Below are 10260 nucleotides of genomic sequence, written 5' to 3'. Positions count from 1 at the left end.
GGGACCTTGGGGCTGTGCTCCCTGCTCTGGTGGGCGGCCCTCGGCCTGGCTTCCCCCTAGGGACCTCAGGGCTGTGCTCCCCGCTCTGGTGGGCGACCCAGCACCTGGCTTGCCCCCAAGGACCTTGGGGCTGTGCTCCCCACTCTGGTGGGGGGCCCTGGGCCTGACACCCTGACTGGGTTATGTGCAGTGGCCAACCCAGGAGCTGCTGCACCCCTGTGGGCTCTGGGATCCCCCTTCCAGCCAGTGCAAGGCACAGCTGGCTGTCTCAGAACCTGGCCATCTGTAAAAATGAGGCTGGTCCCTTTATTATGCATCTGGTCAACAAATAAAAACTTGAGTTTTGAGAATGGCGACTGTATTTCCCTCACATGTTTGAGTTCAATTAAGTAGATCAGGAAGTGGCAGTGCTGCTGTTTAAACTGAGGCATGTTCTGATGATTTGCTTAGGGTCTCCCTTGACACAAGATCAGGACCAGGCTCTAGCTACAGTCACCTGATCTCCCAAACCAAACAGCATGGTCCTAAAGAATTCTGAAATTCCTTACTCACTGAACAAGTTTACTGTTTACAAATTAAACCTAATTTGGTTGCGGATTTCACGATTCCCTGAAGAAAAGGAATTGCACTGGTAACAGAATCCAAGCCTTCTGACTTTCAGCACAGCAGTTTTTCTGCGAGGCCCACAGCATGCCCAACTCAGGAATTTGCAAGATGTGAGATGTCATCAATTGTCCCAGTGGATGAGGACAATGAAAACCCCATGGGAATGACTGAGGGGGGACAAGCATCCCTGTGGGGAGCTGGTGGACCTCTTTCTAAAGAGCTGAGGTGCCAGGTCACTGGACAGCTCGCTGCAGGCCTTTCCCTCCTGGGGTTTGCCTGTGCAGAAGCTGCCCTCAGCAGTTTCTTCCGTGGCCCCCTGGCCGCTCTGCTGAGTGTAGGTGCTGGTCACACAAATACCGAGTCATCGCCTCCACGGACCGGTGAGGAGGGACGCTCCCACCCTTCTGCGTGGTGGATGTCCTGGGCATTTCCCTTGAGACCAGTGCCTCGGTGTGGGAGGAAGTTGTCCTCAGGAGGTGGGGCACCCCACCTGGTGGGGGCGCCTGGGGCAGGACGCAGGAAGTGCATCCAGTTTAATTGGGCCCTCCTGCCTTCCCAAGAGGCCACTCTTCAGATGGAAAATGCAGCACATCCTGTGAGACGAAGGGCAACAAAAAATCTGCCACAACCGCAGGTTTGAGAAGCTGTGGCACGAAGCTGGCTCTCATTCTAGACTCTTCATCTTCTATGTGCAGCTCCTGCCACAGCTGGACTATCCTGGGATGGTTCTTTGGTTTGTCTGAAATGATTTTGCATCCAGAATTTCTGCTTTTCCCTTCTGCTGAGGAAAGAATTGACTGGATTAATGATACAAGGTTTTCACCTTTGAAGACCAAGGGGGGTCTGCATCCCTGCCCTGTAGGAGCCGGTAGCAGCCGGCTCGGGGCCTGCAATGGGCTGAGATCCTCGCTGGGCTGGACAGTGTGCTGGCTCGGGATGGGGTCTGGGAAGACCACCTATCCCTGTTGGGTCCCATGCCTCATGGTGGCCTCAAAGGTGAGCACAAACCCTGTGAAACAACATCTCTCTGTGCACCTCTTGGTCTTGATGAGATTTGGAACACAGCTCCTGCCACTGGCCTTCAAGTTTGCGTGTCTTCCTGTGAAGCCTGCAGGACTGACGGGCATGTGTGGAAGATCCCAGCCCGGGGCCCTCAGGGCCTCCTCCAAAGGGAATTTGTGGGTGCATGATCACGGTCTGGACCACCATTTGGGCCCTGGACCAACCACACTACTCAGTTATTTACTGGGATGAGATGGAGTGTCATGTGGTTTCTCTAGGGCTGGTTTTTTATTGGGTGGAGATTCCAGAGGGGTCAGGGGCTGCCAGGGGCCAGTGTGGGGGGGCCTGGACCTGCCCTCATGGGAGCTGTGTTGGGGCCGGGTTGCAGGGTCCCAGGCAGCATGAGCTACAGGCTCTCGGCCTCCCCGGCAATGGCACTGATGCAGGTGTGCTGAGCGTCCAGCCTGCTGCCCATGTGGCTTCCTGACGGAGCAGATGGGGGCTTCTGCCCCGTGGTGGGAATGCGAAGGACGTTTCTGGCCAGCAGAGCTGGGTGTCTCTCTGAGAGCGCTTTGGGGCAGACATGCGTGGGAGCCATCAGCAAGAGTCACGGCTGGGGAGGTCCAGACCGAAGGGTGATTATGCTTCTAAATGATCCCTTGGTCTGGAAAAGGTAACTGGAAAAGAACAAGAAATACGGGAAAGCAGGAAAATCTCGTGGAGTTTCTCAGACTGTTGACCAATTTGTCAAAGGGAACTGAGTGAGTTTGTTTCTTCATTTATTGATCTAAAATCTACTTATTTTTGCACCAACACGAGAGAGAACAGTCACGGGAGGAGTTGGATTTAGGGTGCACCTGCTCAGTGGCTGGGGGCTCCCTTAGCCATGCCTCTGATGAGGGAGGAGGGAGAGGGTGCTCTGGGTCGTCCCAGGGGTGGTCGTGTCTCCCACCCTCAGCCGCCTCCTGGTTTGAGGTGATGGAGGGAGGGGGCCAAGGCGACCTGAGCCCGTCCCGCTGGGTGACGCCAATGAGAGGCTGGGAAAAATGCCAGGCAGCCTGTGCCGGGGCTGGGTGTCCTCTGACTCCAGGGTTCCAGGCTCTGTCAATTCAAAGGAAATCCAGTTACTACAAGTGCTGAAACAGAGATCATGAGACAATACTTTCTTTTTGGAGAGCTGACAGTTAAAGTGGCCAGTGCAGCATCAGCCGCAGGTGGGGAGCTGGCCAGGCCGGGCTCGTTAAGGGGTCATGGCATGCCAGGGTGGAGGCTGCCTGCTCAGCCATCAGAGCATCTCCCTCGTGCCCAGAATGAACTGAGGCTTCCCTCAGGGGAGGACATGATCACCACGGCATCACAGGCACCGCATGGATGTGCTGACTCTTGTGTCCCTGTCACGGGTTTTACTGCTTGGGTTCCACTTCCCAGACTGAGACACAAATGGGAAATCCTGCAGTGGGACCAGCGTGGTGGAGGGAAACACAGATGACCCCAGACACCAGAGGAAGTCAAAGCATCGAAGGCCAGGGAGACTGGGGTGCAGGGCGCCAGCCTTTGGGCCTCAGATTTCTGGTCTGGAGTTGGCAGTCCCCAGGGCTCCCTTCACTCTGAAGCTGAGTCTATAACAGCATTACTGTCAAGTGAGATCAGTTCTGTCCTGCGTGGACAGCGTGGATGGAAGCCTTTGTGTGTCAGGCTACACTGCCTGGCTGCTCAGCCAAACACTTGGCCCTCCGGTGCTGGGCAGGCATGTGGTGGGTGTGGCTTGCACCTCCATCTGCTCATTTTAAGTGAAAGAGACATTCTCTATGATTACAGGTGACCTCGTCCAATCAGCAGAAGGATCTTAAGCTCACACTGAAGTTTTTCTGAAGGTCAAGGAATTTGGCCTCAAGATGATTAACTAGGTGTCCTGCCTTGGTGTCCAGCCTGTGGCCGAGCCCACGAGGCTGGACTTGTTAGTGCTATAATTACGTGAGCCAATTCCTTCGAAAAATTCTTTCTCTCACTATCCTGTATCTACTCCATGCCTACATCTATACCCGTGTGCTCATAGGTCTTGCTCTCCCTCTCTCTAGGCTGTATCTATTCCATGTCTACACCTGCACCTGCTTACCCATAACTCTTTCTTTCTATCTCTGTTGCCTACTGCTTCTGTTTCTCAGGAGGACTGCGATGCATACACAGCAAATAGTGAAAATGTCGTAACTTTAAAAACATTCTGTAGATAGCGGGCAAGTAAACTGGAATGTGCCTGTGCATAAAACTAAAGGATTTACACAGTTTTCATTGTTTTGCTTTGATAAGCCGGACTTCCCCAGTGCATTGGCAAAGAGGCCCTTCGGTCAGAGGAGTGACCACTGACTTGGGAGTCTGAAGCTGAGCTTGGGGTTGGAGCCTCCTCTCACACCTGTGTGACCCGGAGCCAGTCTTCTGACTTTCAGGGCTCACCTCATTTGTTAAGGTGGCAACTGACCATTAAACAGTGCATTTGGAACAGCAACGTGGGAGTAAGATGGGTCACCCTTTCTGTTGACCATGCCTCCAGATACCCAAGAAGTCAGCTTTATGGGAGAAAGAGCTGTGTCTTCCCTGCTTTGCGCTTCTGAAATTTATTCTATGAAACAGGCTGTTCCAGAAAGTGTTCTACAGGAACAGAGATCGCACAGCCATTAATATAGGCCAAACGCTTCATGAGATAATTGTTTTATAATTATTTCTTTGGGATCAACAGTGAATTATCGTTCCCAGAATGGGACACATTAATCTGAAAATCAACAACACAAAATTCTAGGAAAGTATTTGAATATTTGACCAGAATAGAGATTACTTACTTTTAGGGCTAGGATTTCCTAAGATGAGAAGAAAGTGGGTTTGAATGAGGTTACCTAGGTCAGGATGGGCTGGGTACCTCCCTCGTTTCCCCACAGCAAGGGCAGTGGAGGGAGCAACTCTCTTTTTTAACTTGCGTTTCGCATGGTTCCCCTCAGGTGGACATCTGTGTGTTCCACACGAGAGATCATCCTGAGAGTGGTTGCCTGTGGAACCTGGTTCTGACCACATGAGAGAGTCACCTGGAGAGCTTGGGCATTCTGATGCCAATGCTGGGCCCAGCCCAACCAAGCAAGACATCCAGGGGCAGGAGCTGGGCTTCCACTTGGTTCTAGCGCATGGCCAGCCCCAGGGCCCTTCTGCAGGACTACGGGCTGTGCAGCTCCATGGTTGGCCAAGCTCAGGTCGGGGCCCACCCTGTGTCCTGGAGGGTCAGAGAGAACAGGACCAGGACCAGGTGCTCCCCAGCTCTCTCCTCCCTCAGGCCGCGGGTCCTTCAGAACCTGGCAGGCCACAGAGGTGCGTGCTTGAGTCACAAGGATTTCCATGGCAGATACAGGAGAGACACCCAAGGGCTGTTGGAGCGAGAGATTCAGGCAGGGGAGGGTTCCTCTCCTCTCTGTGCTTCAAATCTTCAGATGTGCAATTAATTCAGCAGATGCCCCGGAGGGTCTCCTGTGTCCACACTCATGACATAGGGTAAAGAGCAAGTCCTTGCCCTCTCGGACCTCATGCTTTGGTGGCTTTACCAATAAAACAATTATTTTATGAGTAAGCTGAATTGTGAATAAGAGTTTTTTTAAAAATGAAGACCTTCCCTTCTTTCTCTCCCATCTCCCTCCTCCCTCCTTCCTCTCTCCCTCCTCTCTCCTCACTCCTCCCTTTCTTCCTTTTACAACTCCCTTTTTTTCCTCTATTCTTCTTTTGTAAACTGGCTTTGTGAGAGGAGGCTGCTGTCGCTGGTGGGGGATGAGGGCCAGCTGCGTTCGGAGCCTTAGGAGCTTCCTGAGGGGCGACGTCCTGAGATCTGCCCCTCATTTGGTTGTGAGCAGTTTTTTAGGGAAACACAAAGCCGGTGAAGCTGACAGCCAGTGGGACGTCCTGCAGCACTGAAGCTGCTAGGAGACCCTCCCAGGAGCTGGAGCTTCCACCCACGCCGGCCCTGCTGTGCTGTGGAAGGCTCAGTCTTTCACCAGATACTGGGATGGAGGTGGAGCAGCCTTCTCCCTCCTCTCAAGCAGTTCCTCAAACCCCGGGCGTTGAACTTTGTCGTCTCAGGGAACGCAGGGCTGTAGCAGCTGACATGAGAACGTGGGTTCTCACGCCAGCGCCTTCTCTTCTTGGACTCCGCTCTGCGACTTTGGTAAACGAGGCACACAGACTGAAGCTGTAATCCCTCCTGCTCCAAAAGCACATGTCTGAGAAGCTATAGTTTACAATTATTCAATAAAAATTAATAATCGTTAGATGCTTAAGTGGAAAAATAAAACATCAATTAATTGAGTCTCCACGTAGAAACGTTTTCCGGCCTTTCCTGGCTCTCAGCAATTGCTGCGTTCTCATGCTGTCAGCTGGTGAAGTGGGGCAGGCTCTGCAGAAACCAGTCCAGGCTTCCGTGCTGCTGTGAGTCCTTTCTCCACTGGCTGTACGCAGCGCTGGGGTCTAACCACACAGCTTTTATTAGTGCTCTGGCTGGGATCAGTTTTACAAAAAGAACAAAGGACGGGGGAGGGGCCCAGAGAGAGGCACGGGGCTGGTGCTGGGCCAAGGAGAAGGTTCATGTCCAACATGCCCTGAGGCCAGACCCTGAGAGGGTCTCACTCAAGTCCCTTTCCTCCACCTGTGGGACATGAGGCTCAGAGGGTGCACCTGGAAAATGTCCCAGCAGACGTATGTTGTCCCCAACTCCCTGGCTGTCCAGGCAGCCCAGGGCAAGTCCCGTGCCTTGGGTCCACAGCACAGTGTGGGGAAGCTGGGGTGGGTGACCATTCCCTACCCTCCCACAAGTGCACTGGGTGACAGGGGGCTCAGGCCAGCTTCTGCGCATGCACTGGCATGTTGGAAGCATTAGTCACCAGGCACATGGCTCCCTCAGGGGTTGCTGGGACCCCCAGCTCCCCGTCCTCCTACGCGTCCTGGCTGCACCCTGCGAGGAAGGTTTGTCAAAATTCCTGTGACAATGTTCTGGGGGCCGTACTCACTGATTCTCCCACCCAGCACCAGGATTCCCTGAATTCACAGTTGGATGTAGGGTTTAGGCATGGTGTGACTTTCCTAACAGAGACAAAGATGCTTCCCTAGATTCTTGTTTATTCGCTCATTTCTTCAGAGCTAGGATCTCACTCTGTCACACAGGCAACTTGGTGGTGCGAACATGGCTCACTGCAGCCTCAACCTCTGGGGCTCAGGTGGTCCTCTCACCTCAGCCTCCCAAGTGGCTGGGACTACAAGTGCATGCCACCATGCCTGGCTAAGTTTTAAAAAATTTTTTGTAGAGACAGAGTCTGGCTGTGTTGCCCATGCTGGCCTCAAACTACTAGGTTAAAGTGATCCTCCTGCTTTTGCCTCCCAATGTGCTGGGATTACAGTTGTGAGCCGCCATGCCCAACCTCCTAGATTCTTATCTAGGTGGAAAAGCTGAGCAACTATTAGCCTTGACACAGGTCTTGAACACCATGATTTTCGGCAGCAGAGCTCATATCCAGCATTCTTCATGCTGATCAGGAAGCTGTGAGGGTGCTCAGACCCTTAGTGCCATTGATAAGGCTCGTTTCAGGAGTGTGGGCTCTGGCTGACTACTGGCTGATCTGCTGTGCGTCCCTGGTTAAGACTGGGGTGTGTCTGGTGTTAGGGAACCCGCTGCACCTTGCAGGGCCACACTGCCGGTCCCCTACATGGGTCATGGTTGCCTCACTCTGTGGGGATGCCTGCTGCCATTGCTCAACCTGGCCCTGCACACCTGCGCTTTTTCTGGGTCCGTTTTCCTTTCCCATCTTCCACTTCTGTCTCCCTGTTGGTCTCTGTCTCTCTCTCAACAATGTCGTATGAATATGTTCAGGTCTTTCCCATTCTAAAACAAAACTGGAAAAATAAACCCCTTGACTGTTTCCCATCAGCATTTTTGGCTGTTTCTACTTTGCTGCTAAGTCCTTGAAGAACCAGTGGCCAGGTTCCCTTCCAGACCCTGCCCGTGCCTGGGCTCTGATGTGGCCCCGTGATTCTGCACCCCCAGCTTGTAAGCTCTGGGGGGCCAGATCCTGCAGATGCAGGTGGCTGAATATTTCCTGTTTTGGCAGGCTTGTGCTGTTTTCTTACTGCATTTGTGAAGTATTTCTCTCTCTTTTTTTGAATCTTCATTAGGAATTGTGGCCTTTGTCAATGTAAAAAAATCTTCATTGTCAAACAAAATACTTTAAGAATTCAGTCCTACTCTTATAATAAAATCCTTGATTTTATTTTCACTGCATTTACCTGTATGCTTTGCCAGTATACCAATTTATAAATAAATATATAAATTTACCCCCCATCCGGAAAAAAACTTTAATGCATTTTGTTTGTATAAGGGATTCTATATGAAATTTATGTGCTGGTATTTTGGTGTCATTTATTTTAGATGTAGCTTTTATAAGTAGCACTTGGTTGGATTTTGTTTTTAGACCCAATCTGAGATTTGTCCTTTAATAGATAAATTAACCTATTGAAACATTATATTGAGAGAAGTAAGGCCTTTCTTATTAATAACTATGTTAAATGTAAATGGATTAAACTCTCCAATCAAAAGATAGAGGTTGGCAGAACAGATCAGAAAAATCATGATCCAACTATATGCTGTCTATAAGAGACCCATATTAGATCCAAACACATATATAAGTTGAAAGTGTAAGTGTGGAAAAAGATGTTCCACACAGTCACCAAAAGAGAGCAGGGACAGGAATCTTAATTCCAGACAAAATAGACTTGAAATCAAAAAAGGTTATGAGAGACAAAGAAGGACATAATGTATTAATAAAAGTTTCAATACAGCAAAAAAGATATACAATTATAAACAAGACCATCAAAATGATTGAAGCACAAATGGACAGAATTGAAGGACAACAGCCCTAACCACAGCCTCTCCCCATGGTTGTGCTTATTCCAGGGGAGGATGTGATAGACACGTGCTATCTGAGTGAAGCCTCAGATTTTGTCTGAAATAAAGCTGAAGTCTGAAAGTCAACTCTTGTTTGGGAGTAACTTCATAAGAGGCAAACTATTTTGATCACATTGAAATGATAAGATTTTATTTCCACTTAAAAGTGTGCTGGTGGCTATAATGTATCAAACACACATGTTGATTAATAATTGTGACAAATGTTTGTAGTCATTATTCTAATTGTTACATTAGCACCTCAGTGTAGGCAGTGGTGTCTTACAGAAGAGAAAAGATTCATAATGGCATCAATCCACCACAAAAGGCAGGAACTTCATTTCTCAGCAGCTGTATTCTTTATCTGATAAGGAGTTGTATGTAGGACAGGCTTCGAAACATTTCTATTTCCATTTATTCATTGCGTTTTTTCCTTTGGATTCTAATTAGTGTTGGGGACCTCCATTTTCCTGCTGGAAATGTCCTTGTGTCTCTCATTTTTAAAGATGTTTACAGCACTTCCCTTCCTGCATTATTGTCAGTGTTCATTGATATTTTACTGTTTGTTTTCCCTGATTGGAGTGTGAGCTGCACAGAGGCAAGGGTTTTTCTCTGAAAACTTTCACATGCCCAGTGCCCCAGGGGCCTTTGTGGTAGGAGATGGTACTTAGCACTTGTTAGTTAGAGAAAGAAAGAATGAATTCATGAAAATGAATGCATAGTTCTTGCCCACTACAAATAACCATTTTAATATTTTTTGTATTTTTAGTATTTTAATGCATTTTGTTTGAATAAAGGATTCTTATATGAAATTAATGTGCTGGTTTTTGCACTTAATCCTATATGCATTAACTTTTATCATAAAAAATTTATAAACATCTCTGTAATGGTCAAATTATATCCCAGGAAATGGACATACAGTGATGTGGTCCTACTGTATTCAGCTTTAGCTAGGATGTGCATTTCTGTACATACATGTTTGTTTAAAAGTGGGATTATTTGCTTATGGTAGATTTTTAGGTGAAATTATCTATTTAAAAGTACGTGAACATTTAAAAAATTATTGCTGTATTTTACCAAGCTGATTTCCTGAAATTTTGGGTCAATTTAACTTTGATTAGTAACATTCTGCACATGGCTAGAATACAATATTATTTAATTTTACAAATCATTTTAAGCATTGGAGAATAAAAATACAAGCACATTACCTATTTGTGAAGCTGAACACTTTTTGAATATTTCTTAAGCATTTTTACTTGTGCTTTTTGTTTGGATTGACTTTTTATGTAATTTGTTTATTTTCTGTTAGACTCTTGGTGTTTCTCTTATTCATTGAACCATAGGAATATTGACTCCTTTTATATTTCTTGCATTTATTTTTCCATATTATTGTTTCCCTTTTAGTTTAGCTTGTGGTTTCTGATATGGTTTCTCAGTCTTACCCTCCTCTGCATTGTGTCTAGTCCCAGCCCCCAACCAGTATGTCTCAGTTTCGGTCCCTCTGCACTTCAGGCTCATGCCTTCCACCGTGTCCGTGTCATCCCTTCAGTATGTCTCAGCTTTACCTCCCTCATTGTGTCTGTCTCACCCCGCTGTTGTGTCTCAGTCTAACTCCCCCATGTGTCTCAGTCTCACCCCCCCATTATGTCTGCCTCACTCTCTCATTGTGTCTGCCTCACTCTCTCATTGTGTCT

This window comes from Sapajus apella, unplaced genomic scaffold (assembly GCF_009761245.1).
Source record: "Sapajus apella isolate SASKATOON/1434 unplaced genomic scaffold, GSC_monkey_1.0 scaffold56, whole genome shotgun sequence".
In the NCBI taxonomy this organism is placed as follows: Eukaryota; Metazoa; Chordata; class Mammalia; order Primates; family Cebidae; genus Sapajus; species Sapajus apella.
This window is presented reverse-complemented; position numbering follows the sequence as displayed.